This window comes from Hordeum vulgare, chromosome 7H (assembly GCF_904849725.1).
Source record: "Hordeum vulgare subsp. vulgare chromosome 7H, MorexV3_pseudomolecules_assembly, whole genome shotgun sequence".
In the NCBI taxonomy this organism is placed as follows: domain Eukaryota; kingdom Viridiplantae; phylum Streptophyta; class Magnoliopsida; order Poales; family Poaceae; genus Hordeum; species Hordeum vulgare.
In genome coordinates, this window is record NC_058524.1 from 367,812,523 (window position 1) to 367,827,907 (window position 15,385).

Consider the following 15,385-nt stretch of genomic DNA (forward strand, 5'->3'; position numbering starts at 1 on the left):
ACGGCTAGGGGGTGGGCCCGCGTCGTGTAGGCTTGTCGCCTCCTCGCGCACTTTGCGAACTACTTCCATTTTTTGTATTTTTTCAAATATTCCAAAACGGAGAAAATTTCCTATTGGAAAAGTTTTGGACTCTGTTTTCTTAACGAATCACATACCTCTTTGTTTTCGGAGTCTGAAACAGGCTGATAAACATCCCTTAGGTATTCCTCCGGAGTTATGGTATTGATGATATTGCTTTCAACATTTATGGGAGTACCTGAGATATAATGCTTGATTCTCTGCCCATTTACAACTCTCGGACAGTTACCTTCCGTGTTGTTGATCTTGATAACACCGGAACGATATACTTCCTCAACAACATAGGGACCTTCCCCTTTAGAGAGAAGCTTGCCTGCAAAGAATCTTAAACGAGAGTTATATAGCAAGACATAATCACCTACATTGAACTCACGCTTTTGTATTCTCTTATCATGCCACCTCTTAACCTTCTCTTTGAACAACTTGGCATTCTCATATGCCTGAGTTCTCCACTCATCAAGCGAGCTAATGTCAAATAACCTCTTCTCACCGGCAAGTTTGAAATCAAAGTTGAGCTCTTTGATTGCCCAATAAGCTTTATGCTCTAGCTCAAGAGGTAAATGACATGCTTTACCGTACACCATTTTGTACGGAGACATGCCCATGGGATTATTATAGGCAGTTCTATAAGCCCACAGTGCATCATCGAGCTTCTTAGACCAATTCTTTCTAGACCTGTTGACAGTCTTTTCCAGAATTAGTTTAATCTCTCTGTTGCTGAGCTCTACTTGACCACTGGACTGAGGGTATTAGGGAGACGCAATTCTATGGTTGACATCATACTTAGCAAGCGTTTTATGGATAGCACCACGAATGTAGTGTGAACCACCTTCGGTCATTAGATATCTAGGGACTCCAAATCTAGGGAAGATAACTTCTTTCAGCATCTTGATAGAGGTGTTGTGATCAGCACTACTAGTGGGGATAGCTTCTACCCACTTAGTGACGTAATCAACAACAACTAAGATGTGAGTATACCCATTGGATTTTGGAAAAGGTCCCATATAATCAAAGCCCCAAACATCAAATGGTTCAATGACAAGTGAATAATTCATAGGCATTTCCTGACGTTTGATAATATTGCCTATTCTTTGACATTCGTCACAAGACAAGAAAAACTTACGGGCATCCTTGAACAGTGTGGGCCAATAGAAACCTGATTGCAATACCTTGTGTGCAGTTCTATCTGCCGCATGGTGTCCTTCGTAGGCCTCAGAGTGACACTTCTATAGGATCTATCCTAGTTCATGTTCAGGTACACAACATCTAATAAAGGTGAGGATCATCCAAAAGTAGTGTCTCAAGTCAAAGAAGAATTTCTTCTTTTGCTGGTACGTGAAACTAGGTGGTATGTATTTGGAAACGATATAGTTTGCATAATCAGCATACCACGGTGCACTACGTGAAGCATTGATGACATTCAGTTGCTCATCGGGAAAGCTATCATCAATAGGTTGTGGGTCATCAAGAACGTTCTCCAACCTAGACAAGTTATCTGCTACAGTGTTATCTACACCCTTCCTGTCGACAACGTGCAAATCAATTTCTTGTAGCAAGAGAACCCATCTGATAAGTCTTGGTTTAGCGTCCTTCTTCTCCATGAGGTACTTAATAGCAGCATGATCAGTGTGAATCGTGACTTTGGAATCAACTATGTAAGACCTGAACTTTTCACATGCAAACACGACTGCTAAAAACTCCTTCTCCGTAGTAGCATAGTTTCTCTGGGCACAGTCTAGAGTTTTACTAGCGTAGTGAATAACATTCAACTTCTTATCAACTCTTTGCCCTAGAACAGCACCAATAGCATAATCACTAGCATCACACATGATTTCAAAAGGTAAGTTCCAATCAGGTGGTTGAACAATAGGTGCAGTTATCAAAGCCCTCTTAAGTATTTCGAAGGCTTCCTCACAATCATCGTCAAAAACAAAAGGAATACCCTTTTGTAAGAGATTGGTAAGAGGCCTAGAAATCTTAGAGAAGTCTTTGATGAACCTTCTATAGAAACCAGCATGACCAAGGAAACTTCTTATACCTTTGATATCTGTGGGGTATGACATTTTCTCGATTGCATCAACCTTAGCCTTATCGACTTCAATACCTCTTTCAGAAATTTTATGTCCTAATACGATGCATTCATTAACCATAAAGTGGCACTTCTCGCAATTCAAAACAAGATTGGTGTCTTTACATCTCTGCAAGACTCGATCAAGGTTGCTGAGGCAATCATCAAAGGAAGACTTGTAAACGGAGAAGTCATCCATGAAAACCTCGACAATCTTTTCACAAAAGTCAGAGAATATAGCCATCATACATCTTTGAAAGGTGGCAGGTGCATTACATAAGCCAAAAGGCATACGTCTATAAGCAAAGGTACTGAAAGGGCAGGTGAAAGTGGTTTTCTCCTGATCAGATTGTGCAACTGGTATTTGGGAGAAACCAGAATAACCGTCTAGAAAGCAGAAGTGTGTGTGTTTAGACAGCCTTTCTAGCATTTGGTCGATAAAAGGCAGAGGGTAATGATCTTTCCTAGTGGCTTTATTGAGTTTCCTGAAATCGATCACCATCCTATAGCTAGTAATAATCCTCTGTGGGATCAACTCATCCTTATCATTAGGGACAACGGTAATGCCTCCCTTCTTAGGAACGCAATGCACCGGACTCACCCAATCGCTGTGAGCAAGAGGATAGATAATACCCGCTTCCAGGAGCTTTTGTATTTCTTTTTCTTACTACTTCTTTCATCTTAGGATTCAATCTCCTTTGATGATCAGCAACTGGTTTGAAATCAGGATCAGTTTTAATCTTGTGCTGGCATAGAGTTGGACTAATGCCCTTAAGATCATCAAGAGTATATCCGATAGGAGCACGGTGCTTCCTCAGAGTTTTTAGTAACTTCTTTTCTTCCTGCTCCGAGAGGCTAGCACTAATAATAACAGGATATATCTCTTTTTCATCAAGATAGGCATACTTAAGAGTATCAGGCAACTGTTTAAGCTCGAACACAGGATCACCCTTTGGGTGGGGTGGATCCCCAAGCAGCTGAACAGGCAAGTTATTCTTAAGGATAGGATATTGTTCTAAGACAACTCTATCTATTTCATCCCTTTCATCCATATGCATATCATTTTCATGCTCAAGCAAGTATTGCTCTAAGGGATAAGTAGGAGGCACGTCAATAGAAGCTAAGGCAATAGTTTCATCCTTACTAGGCAACTCTTTTTCATGAGGTTGTCTACCAAACTTGGAGAAATTGAACTCATGTGACACACCTTCAAAGCCAACAGTGACAGTTTGCTTCTCACAGTTAATATGAGCATTGATGGTATTGAGAAAAGGTCCGCCAAATATGATGGGACAAAAGCTATCTTGAGCGGTAGCAAGAACGAGGAAATCAGCAGGTTACTTCGTTTTACCACACAAGACTTCAACATCCCTAACAATTCCCACAGGGTAGATAGTATCTCTATTGTCAAGCTGAATAGTGACATCAATAGGCTCTATCTCAACAGGTGCAATCTCATCTTTGATTTCATCGTATAAGGATTGAGGTATTGCACTAACACTAGCACCCACGTCACATAAACCATGATAACAATGATCTCCTATCTTAACAGATTCCACATGCATGCCAACAACAAGCCTATGTTTGTCTCTAATGTGAGGTTTAGCAATTCTAGCAGCATCTTCACATAAGTGAATATTATGTCCCTCAACTTCTTCAGACAGAAGATCTTTGATAATAGCAATGCTAGATTCAACTCTAATTTGCTCAGGGGGTGTAGGTGTTCTAATATAGCCTCTACGTATCACAGTTGAAGCTTTAGAATGGTCCTTTATCCTAACAGGGAAAGGTGGTTTCTCAATGTAAGCACTCGGAACCACAGGATCATTATATGCAATGAATTTCTCTTCAACTGGAGTGGGCTTAACTACATTGACTTCTAAAGGAGGATGATATTTAAACCACTTCTCTTTGGGGAGATCAATATGGGCAGAAAAGGATTCACACAATGAAGCTACTATCTCAGAGTCAAGTCCATACTTAGCGCTAAAGTCACAAAAAATATTTGTCTCAACAAAGGATTTAACGCAATCAAACGTGAAATTCATACCTGACTCCTTACCTTCTTCAACCTCCCAATCTTCAGAGTTGCATTTAATTCTCTCCAATAAATTCCATTTGAAGTCAATATCTCTCTTCATAAAAGAACTGGTACAAGAAGTGTCAAGCATGGTGCGATCATCATGAGAAAGCCGAGCATAGAAGTTCTGAATGATAATTTCTCTCGAGATCTCATGATTGGGGCATGAACATAGCATTGATTTAAGCCTCCCCCAAGCTTGAGCGATGCTTTCTCTGTCACGAGGCCAAAAATTATAAATATAATTCCGATCACGATGTACTAAATGCATAAGATAAAACTTTTGATGAAATTCCAATTTCAACCGATTGTAGTCCCATGATCCAGTATCATCACATAGCCTATACCATGTCAACGCCTTATCCTTCAAATATAAAGGAAATACCTTCTTCTTGACCTCATCCTCGGGCACACCTGAAAGCTTAAATAAACCACAAACCTCATCTACATAGATTAGATGCAAGTCTGGATGTGATGTTCCATCTCCTGTAAAAGGATTAGCCAGCAGTTTCTCAAGCATACCCGAAGGAAATTCAAAGAAAATATTTTCAGTAGGTGCAACAGGTTGAGGAGCAACTCTTTGTGCTTCCATTCGAGGTGAAGACACCCCGAACAAGCCCCTCAAAGGATTAGTATCCATAGTAACAAGTGACAATAAATTTCAGCACACTATATGAATGTTTCCTTACCAAGTTCCACTTACCATAGGCGCTTCACTCCCCGGCAATGGTGCTAGAAAAGATTCTTAATGACCCACAAGTATAGGGGATCAATCATAGTCCTTTTGATAAGTAAGAGTGTCGAACCCAACGAGGAGCAGAAGGATCTGACAAGTGGTTTTCAGCAAGGTAAAATCTGCAGGCACTGAAATTGTCGGTAACAAGTGTCCATTCGAAAATTCTCCGATTTTATGCGAGTCTGAGAAAGTTTGTCAAGGGGACTTGATCAACCTCATTGACGGATTTCTTTTGATGACCATGAGATGGATGAATCTAAGAGTCACAACCTTCTGCCCCCAACGTTTACTTTCTGTTGTTTAGAAGAAAAATGATAAATTTAGCTTTAGTTTTTGCTGTTTTCTGCTTTTTGCGTCCCTCAGAAAAGTGTCCGAAAATAAAAGTTCTTCCATTGCCCTGAAAATCAAGTATGATTTTTTTCTGGAATTTTTGAAAAAATCTGAGACAAAGAGCTAGTCAGGGGGATGCACTAGTGGGCCACAAGGCCGGGAGGCGCGGGCACCCCCTAGCAGCGCCTACCAGGCTTGTGGGGCCCATGTGCCCCCCCCCCCTCCACTTATTCCAGCTCCCATATCCTTCTCCTACCTCCATAAAAATCATTCCGCAGCTCAAACATGTGTTCTTGCTCTTCTTGCTGCGATTTTCGATCTCCATGTGCAAAGCCCCATTCACCAAACTGTTTTGGGGAATTGTTACTTGGTATGTGACTCCTCCATTGGTCCAATTAGTTTTTGCTCTAGTTCCTTATTCATTGCGTATTATTGCTGCCTTGGTGACCCTGTTCTTGGGCTTTGGATGTTAATTTTAGTTGGTCCCAAGTAGTTTTGATGCATGATTTGGCCTCTAGGTACTTGTAGGAGTAGTTGCTATGAGTTTCGTTGAGCCTTGTTCACTTTTCCTTTGAGTCACTAAAAATTTCAGAAAAGGGAAGATGTTCAGGAAAAACTATCATGGTGGTTCTTCAAGCAAGAGGGGCCCCCATCTCGGGATTCGGGAGCCCGATCCTTACCAACCGACGAACACAAAGGTACAACCATGTGAATGGCCTTCTTATAAATTCATGATTGACGCGGGTTTCACAGACGAGTTTGATACACTTGTTCACAATGCCGGACTTGAAGAATTCATCTCCAATAAATGTGAACAGTATACTTCTCTCACTGCCTATTTTGTTCGTAGATTCAAATTTTCAACTAGCCGTGACAGATCCATACTGTTTGATCTCTATGACAAATCGTATACCATGGATTTAGAGGATTTCAATAGAATTTGCAAGATACCTGATTGGGGTAGTCTCAATGATCCTCCTAAATCTTCAGTAAGACATTTTATCTCTAGTATAACTGTCGGAGAAACTAGAGATATTACGCACGCTACCAAGGGGAGCATTCATTTTCCTCCCTTGCATTACTTTGCCCTCTTCATAGGTAGATGCATTAACGGAAAGATTGAGCATTGTCACCTCTGCGGACCTGACCTTAGTATTCTTAAGAGCGCAGTAACGAGTGATAGAAGTTTCAACATGGGAGCTATAATCACGAGGAGGCTAAATAATAATGCTAATGAAGGGGATTTCTCTGGTGGGATCTATGCCACTCGCGTAGCAAATTTTCTTGGAGTACCCATCCGCGAAGGAGATCCCCCGCTCCATACAGCTTTCCTTGATCGCTCCGCTATGACACGTTATCAGTTCCTTGAGAGGGATAATGAATCCCTCCTATATCGGTTAATATTTAACCGACAGCGTGTTTTCCATATTACCCTTCCTGCTCCTACCTTCTTTGACTTTCAGGTAAAACGGAGATATTACATAACCAGAGGAGAGGCAGAGAAGTATGAGAGTGAGGCAAAGGTTGCTCGGCTCTGTGAGGCAGCTATTCAGGCGGTACCTACGGCGTTCCCGTACAACCCCCATTATGATTTTGGATATCTCCCGGACCAGCCATGGGAATAGACCAACTTAGGCCAAAACCAAAGCTTGGGGGAGTACGTGTTTCTCACCGACTTTATATTCATGTTCACGCTTTTACTTTGATAGTCGGTGTTCACACCTTGCCGTTGTATCATCCATGCTAGTTTATTTCTTTTTCTCGTTTTCTTCTCATGTGTTTGTCTAGTTTGAGAAAACCCAAAAATATTTCTCGTTCTTCTTTTGCTTGTTGGGAGCTTTCCCGTGTAAAGAGTTTCTTTTTTCTTTGGGTCAAAGTAGAAGACCATGGTTACAATGTTTAGTGGCTCTCACATGCATATCTGTTTATCTGTCAAAGAGCCGTATTACTTTGTCTTCTTCTTTGTGTTTGCTTGCAGATTCCAGCTTAGTCCAATGCACGAACACTGTTATTATTGTTCTCATCATTCGGTCGTGCAAGTGAAAGGCAATAATGACGATATATGATAAAGTGACTGAGCCTGGAAAAGCTGGTATGAACTCGATCTATTTTGTTTTTGTAAATATGACTATCTCATCGTTCCTAATTCAGCTTTGTTGTGAGAGAAACATGTTTGCAATGACAACTTAGAGATCGTAGTTTCTGATTCCATGCTTAATTAGCTAGGAGCTTATAATGGTTTGTCTTGGATGCCAACATGAATTACAAGATGATTATGATGTAGTATGATACGATGGTATCCTCCTTTGAATGATTCAAGTGGCTTGACTTGGCACATGTTCACGCATGTAGTTTAAACAAAATCAACATAGCCTCTATGATATTCATTTTTATGGTGATTTATGTCCTACTCAAGCTTGCACTCAATGTTCGTTAGTTTCAATGCATATTGATGACTGTTGTCGCTCTCTAGTTGGTCGCTTCCCAGTCTTTTGCTAGCCTTCACTTGTACTAAGCGGGAATATTGCTTGTGCATCCACTTCCATAAACCCAAATTGTTCCATATGAGTCCACCATGCCTACCTATATGCGGTATCTACCTACCGTTCCAAGTAAATTTGCATGTGTCACTCTCTAAACCTTCAAGAAATAATCTGTTTTGTATGCCCGAACCGCTCATGTAGTGACAAGGGGCGGTCAGTATCTTTCATGCTAGGCGTTTTATCCTCGATACGTGTTTATTCACTATCACTCACGAGAAAGGGCTCGGTAATTGGAATGCCCAGTTCCATGCTCAAATTCAAAAGATAATTGCAAACAAAACTCCCCCTAGATTGTTGTTGGTATGGACGGCACCCGAGTATTCGCCTAGTCGTGGAGTGTGATTGATCGGTGGTGGGGAGTCAAAACTTTACTTTTCTGTTTGGGAACCCCCTATAATATGTATAGCATGGAAGATGGTGAAAACTCTTGGTCATTACGCTGACAATGAAAGCATGCCACCCAAAATTATTTATCTCTGTTTTAAAAGCTTGAGCTCTCCCACCTCCATAAATCAATGCTTCCCTGTGCGAAGGGCCTGTCTATTTATGTTTATGTTGAGTCATCCTCTTCTTTCAAAAAGCACCAATTAGAGAGAACCTCCGTCATTTTTATGCTTCTCTTTTAATTGTTATTGAGTATGACTGTGACTGGATCTTCTTTGCCATGAATTACAATGTTCAGTCAGCCCTTGGTCTTTGAAGGTGCTCTGCATTTATGTTTTGCGGTCTCAGAAAGATCTAGCGAGAGACCATCTGTTCATATTGCTTCATGATTGTTTTTGATTGAAGTGTTGATGTTTGAAACTTATTATTATTACTCGCTAGTTGATTATGCCATTGATATGAGTTTGCCATGAGACCTAGATGTCATTGCTTATGTGGTTAGCTTATGATCTTGCTGAAAATCTGAATATGAGATAGACATAATTACAACAACAAGATCAAACAGAGTTCGTAAAAGTTGTTCTTTTGTCTCTTTCAGTTTGTCAACTAAATTGCTTGAGGACAAGCAAGGCTTTAAGGTTGGGGGAGTTGATACGTCTCCATCGTATCTACTTTTCCAAACTCTTTTGCCCTTGTTTTGGACTCTAATTTGCATGATTTGAATGGAACTAACCCAGACTAACGATGTTTTCAGCAGAATTGCCATGGTGTTTTTTTTTGCGCAGAAATAAAAGTTCACGAAATGACCTGGAAATTTACGAGGATTTTTTGTGGAATATATAAAAAATACTGGCGCAAGAATCAACCGGAGACGTGGAGCGAGGAGCCCATAAGCCCAGGAGGCACGGCCCCCCTTGGCCTTGCCTAGCAGGCTTGTGGGGCCCTCGAGGCTCCGCCACCTCCAACTCCAGCTCTATTTAGTCCCTTTCGCGTGGAAAAAATCAAGGAGAAGAGTTCATCACGTTTTACGATACGGAGGCGCCGCCACCACCTGTTCTTCCTGTGGAGGGCAGATCTGGAGTCCGTTCTGGGCTCCGGAGAGGGCAGATCGTCATCGTCGTCATCACCAACCTTCATCGCCAATTCCATGATGCTCGTCACCGTTCGTGAGTAATCTCATCGTAGACTTGCTAGACGGTGATGGGTTGGATGAGATCTATCATGTAATCGAGTTAGTTTTGATGGGGATTGATCCCTAGTATCCACTATGTTCTGGGATTGATGTTGCTACTACTTTGCCATGCTTAATTCTTGTCACTAGGGCCCGAGTGCCATGATTTCAGATCTGAACCTATTATGTTCTCGTCAATATATGTGTGTTCTTGATCCTATCTTGCAAGTTGTAGTCACCTACTATGTGTTATGACCCGGCAACCCCGGAGTGACAATAGCCGGAACCACTCCTGGAGATGACCATAGTATGAGGAGTTCATGTATTCACTATGTGCTAATGCTTTGTTCCGGTTCTCTATTAAAAGGAGAACCTTAATATCTTGTAGTTTCCATTAGGACCCCGCTGCCACGGGAGGGGTGGACAATAGATGTCATGCAAGTTCTTTTCCTTAAGCACATATGACTATATACGGAATGCATGCCTACATTACATTGATGAACTGGAGCTAGTTACATATCTCCCCATGTTATAACTGTTGCATGATGAATGTCATCCGCCATAATTATCCATCACTGATCCAATGCCTACAAGTATTTTCTTACTAGTCCTTGCTACGTTACTTTGCCGCTACTGTTGTCACTGCTGTCACTGTTGCTACTGTTACCGCTACTGCTATCACTGCTGCTACTGTTATTGTTGCTACTGTTGCTATCATTCTACTCTGTTACTAAAACTTTGTTGCAGATACTAAGTCTTTCATGTGTGGTTGAATTGACAACTCAACTGCTAATACTCGAGAATATTCTTTGGCTTCCCCTTGTGTCGAATCAACAAATTTGGGTTGAATACTCTACCCTCGAAAACTGTTGCGATCCCCTATACTTTGGGTTATCAGCGGCCCAGGCGGCCATGGCAGAAATGTCGAGTTTGGAGGGTGAGGAGCGCGCCTTCCAGGAGAAGCGGGTCAAGGATATCCTTGACGCCGCCAACGAGTAGCAGACACAGCTTGACCCCAGTCAAGCCCAATCAAAGTCTCTGGGACCCAACCTCGGAGCGCACCGCAACCCGAGCGGTCATCAGCACGCTGAGGGATCTTCCTCGCATCGCACTTCCGGCCAGAAGGGCGAGGGAAGGCATGATAGGTGCTCCTAGCGCCAGAGCGAGCATACTTCGAGCCGACGTTTGGAGATGACGAGAGCGAGTCGGTGTATGAGTTTCCTCATCCGGGGAGGACCCATGCCACCGGTTCTCAAGGTGCCATTCCGATTGCGGCTCGGATCGGCGCTCGCGTTCCCCAGGGCGACCACGACGCCCGCACGCGTCTTAATGCCCTGGCATAGTTAGCTTTTCCTCAGGAGGACGGTCCCATCGGTCCAGCCTGCTTCGGCCCCCGAATCCGAGGGGAGCCGTTTCCCCGAGGCTTCACCTAGCCTCGGGATACTACCAAGTACAACGGCACCGCCAAGCCAGAGGACTGGCTGATCGACTACACCACCACCGTTGGCATTTCCAGGGGCAACAAACGTGTAGCAGTCCGCTACATGCCACTCATGTTGGACCGCTCGGCTCGGACATGGCTTAACAGCCTTCCAGCCGGCAGCATCAACTCATGGGTGGACTTCGAGGAGGCGTTCGTCCGCAATTTCACTAGCACTTACAAGCATCCTGGCCGGCCTCATGAGCTGGCCATGTGCGTCCAGAGGCCCGACGAACCTCTTCGCGACTACGTCACGCGCTGGATGGAGCTGCGCAACTCCTGCGAGGGAGTGCATGAGGTACAGGACATCCGGTACTTCATCGACGGTTGCCGAGACGGCACTCTCGTCAAGCACAAGCTCATGTGCTCCGAGCCCACCTCTCTGGCGGTGCTCATGGCCAAGGCGGACAAGTACGCCACGGACGACTCTGCGATGCGAGTCAAGGTGACCGCCTCGGACAAGGTTGTCCCTATGCCGGCTACTCCTAAGCCAGCTGGAGACAATCGAGGCAGCTAGAACAACAACAAGTGCAAGGCGGATCAGCTAGATTCGCGCTCCAACAACAAGTTGGTAGCCAGCGTGGAGGTGAAGCGTCGGCTACTCAGGCTGGCTCCCAACGGAAGCGGCCCAATAAGGGAAACTGGTTGCCCAGGCAGACCTTTGAGCAGATGCTTGACGCACCCTGCAAAATACATTCTGGGGCACAACCCTCTACCCACACCCTTCGACAGTGCAGCTTTGCACGACGGCTGTCGCAAGGGGAGGGCTTGCCGGCTGCCCCAGGTGCACAGGCTGCACCTCAAGCTCCGGCTCCTGGTCCTGCTCCGGCTCCGCCGCCGCCGCCTCACGACGACGGCCGTCTCCATGACGACTACCCCCATCAAGACGGAGCACTCATCGTCTTCACCAGTGAAGGCGACGACAAGCATAGCCTGCGCCAGCGACGGCGTGAGGTGAATGCCACGCCCCCCCCCCCCCGGTTCCTCAATACATGCACTAGTCTGAAAAGCCCATCACATGGAGCCGAGTCTACCATCCTGCAGTGATGCCCAACCCGGGCTCATACGCGCTCGTCCTCAACCCCACCTTTGCCTCCAAGAGGCTCACCTGCCGGTTCTCATGGGTGTTGGTCGACGGCGGCAGCAGCATCAACATCCTCTACCTCGACACCCTCCTCAAGCTTGGGCTCAAGGAGACGGACGTCTTGCCGACCAACATTGTCTTCCACGGCATCGTGCCGGGGCAGTCGTGCTAGCCCATCGGCAAAATCCAGCTGGACGTCCTCTTCGGTGACAAGGCTCAGGTCCGCCGCGAGTCCATATGGTTCGAGGTGGTGGACCTCAGCAGCCCGTATCACGCGCTGCTGGGCACACCGGCTCTGGCCAAGTTCATGGCAATCCACCACTACGCCTACCTAAAGATGAAGATGTCGGGTCCAAAGGGCATCATCACCATTGCTGGTGACTATAAGAAGTCGCTCGGGTGTGCACAAGACAGCAGCCGCCTGGCCGACGCCATGGTGATTGCTGAGGAGAGGAGACAGATTGACTGGCTCGTGGATCAGGCTACCGAGCAGTCGGCGATCCCTTCTCCTCCATCCCAGTCGGCCGGCGAAGGCTCCTTCAAGCCGGCTAAAGAAACCAAGTAGGTGCCACTCGACCCTGCAAACCCCAAGCAATGCGTCATCATCGGGACTGGCCTCAGCCCCAAATAGGAAGGCGCGCTTGTTGACTTCCTCCGTGAGAATCGGGACATCTTTGCATGGTCCCCCAAAGACATGACGGGTGTTCCGAGGAAGTACGTCGAGCACAAACTTCACGTGCGACCGGATGCAAAGCCGGTAAAACAACCTTTGCGCCGCTTCACCGAGGGGAAGTGGCGCACAATCGGAGATGAGATTACCCGGCTCCTTGCAGCCGGCTTCATCACAGAGGTTTTCCACCCGGACTGGTTAGCCAATCCAGTCCTGGTGCTGAAGAAAAATAGCACATGGCGAATGTGTATCGACTACACAAGCCTGAATAAGGCATGCCCGAAAGACCCTTTCGCGTTGCCTCGGATAGATCAAGTGATCGACTCCACTGCCGGCTGCGAAATGTTGTCATTTCTGGATGCTTATTCAGGCTACCATCAAATCAAGCTGGATCCAGCTGATCGCCTGAAGACCTCCTTCATCACGCCATTCGGGGCCTACTGCTACACCACTATGACGTTCGGTCTGAAGAACGATGGTCGACATTCCAATGCTGCATGCAGCAGTGCTTACTGCCACAGATTGGCAGAAACATCCACGTCTATGTGGATGACAACGTCGTCAAGACCAAGCAGCACTTCAGCCTCCTCGACGATCTGCGGGAGACGTTCGCCAACCTGCGCGAGTACAAGATCCGGCTCAACCCGGAGAAGTGCGTCTTTGGGGTTCCAGGCGGCAAGCTCTTGGGGTTCTTTGTGTCCGCTCGTGGCATCGAGGCGAACCCCGAGAAGATCGGCACCATCGAGCGAATGGTGAAGCCGGCTCGGATCGTAGACGTCCAGAAGGTCAATGGCTGCCTAGCGTCCCTTAGCCGGTTCGTCAGCCGGCTCGGAGAGAAGGCCCTTCCACTCTACCAACTCATGAAGAAGATGACGAAGTTTGAGTGGAACGACCAGGCGGACGAAGCCTTCCACGACCTCAAGCGGGTCATCTCAAGCCTGCCAATCTTGGAAGCGCCGGCTGAAAGGGAACCCATACTCATAAACATTGCAGTGACCACTCGTGTGGTTAGTGTAGTGCTGGTAGTTGAGCGCAAGGAGGCGGGCAAGGTACTGTTAGTGCAACGCCCTATCTATTACCTCAGTGAGGTCTTGTCCGCCTCCAAGCAAAACTATCCCCACTACCAAAAAATGTGTTATGGTGTTTACCTTATTGCAAAGAAGTTGAAGCAATACTTCCAAGAGCATGCCATCACTGTGGTGAGCACCGCTCCACTTTTAGAAATCATGGGCAACCGTGACGCGACTGGCAGGATCGCTAAGTGGTCCATTGATACGTCTCAAACGTATCTATAATTTTTTATGGTTTCACGTTGCTATCTTGTCATCTTTGGATGTTTTATGTACCTTTTATATCTTTTTGGGACTAACTTATTAGTTCAGTGCCAAGTGCCAGTTCCTGTTTTTTCTATGTTTTTGACTCTTTTCACATCTGATTTTGGAACGGAGTCCAAACGGAATAAAACCGCGAAATGATTTTTTCCCGAACGGAAGAAGATCAGGGGGCCTCTCGGCCAAGCCAGGTGGGCTCCAGGGAGCCCACAAGCTCCCACTCCGCCACCAGGGGGAGGCGGCGGTGTCAGGGCTTGTGGCCTCCCTGGCCGCCCCCTGACCTAGATCCTTGGCCTATATATTCCCAAATATTCAGCACAAAATCAGGGGAGCCTCGAAAATACTTTTCCACCGCCGCAAGCTTCCGTTTTCGCGAGCTCTCATCTAGAGACCCTTCCGGCGCCCTGTCGGAGGGGACTTTGGAGTTGGAGGGCTTCTTCATCATCATCATCACCCCTCCAATGACTCATGAGTAGTTCACTTCAGACCTACGGGTCCGTAGTTAGTAGCTAGATGGCTTCTTCTCTCTCTTGGATCTTCAATACAAAGTTCTCCATGATCTTCATGGAGATATATCCGATGTAATCTTCTTTGGCGGTGTGTTTGTCAAGATCCGATGAACTGTGGATTTGTGATCAGATTATCTATGATATATATTTGAGTCTTTGCTGATTTCTTATATGCATGATTTGATATCCTTGTAAGTCTCTCCGAGTCTTGGGTTTTGTTTGGCCAACTAGATCTATGATTCTTGCAATGGGAGAAGTGCTTGGTTTTGGGTTCTACCATGTGGTGACCTTTCCCAGTGACAGTAGGGGCAGCAAGGCACACATTAAGTAGTTGCCATCAAGGGTAAAAATATGGGGTTTTCATCATTGGTTTGAGATTATCCCTCTACATCATGTCATCTTGCTTAAGGCGTTACTCTGTTCTTTTTGACTTAATACACTAGATGCATGCTGGATAGCGGTCGACGTGTGGAGTAATAGTGGTAGATGCAGAAAGTATCGGTCTACTTGTTTTGGACGTGATGCCTATAGATATAATCATTGCCATAGATATCGTCACGACTTTGCGCGGTTCTATCACTAACAGGATCGGCTAAGGGGCGGCGGCCTCGTCTGTTGCCCCGGCAGTTGCTCCTGGAGTGGTGGCTTCCCCATCGCCGGCTGCTCCCGAGGCGGTGGCGCCATCTCCTCCGTGAGGGATTTCGGCTCCGTCCTCGGTGGAGTCGGCATATGCCTCGCCGCTGGAGGCGGTGTCTTCCACCTCACGGGCCGCCTCGTCGGAGCTGCCGTCGGCATCATAGGGCTGAAGGCCGTGCAGATCCTCAAGGATCACGTTGCCATCTTCACCCCGCTCCAAGTTGAGCTCATCCCAGGCGGCGTACGAGGCGATGTCACTGGCCCTCACACGCAGCTCCTCCTCCA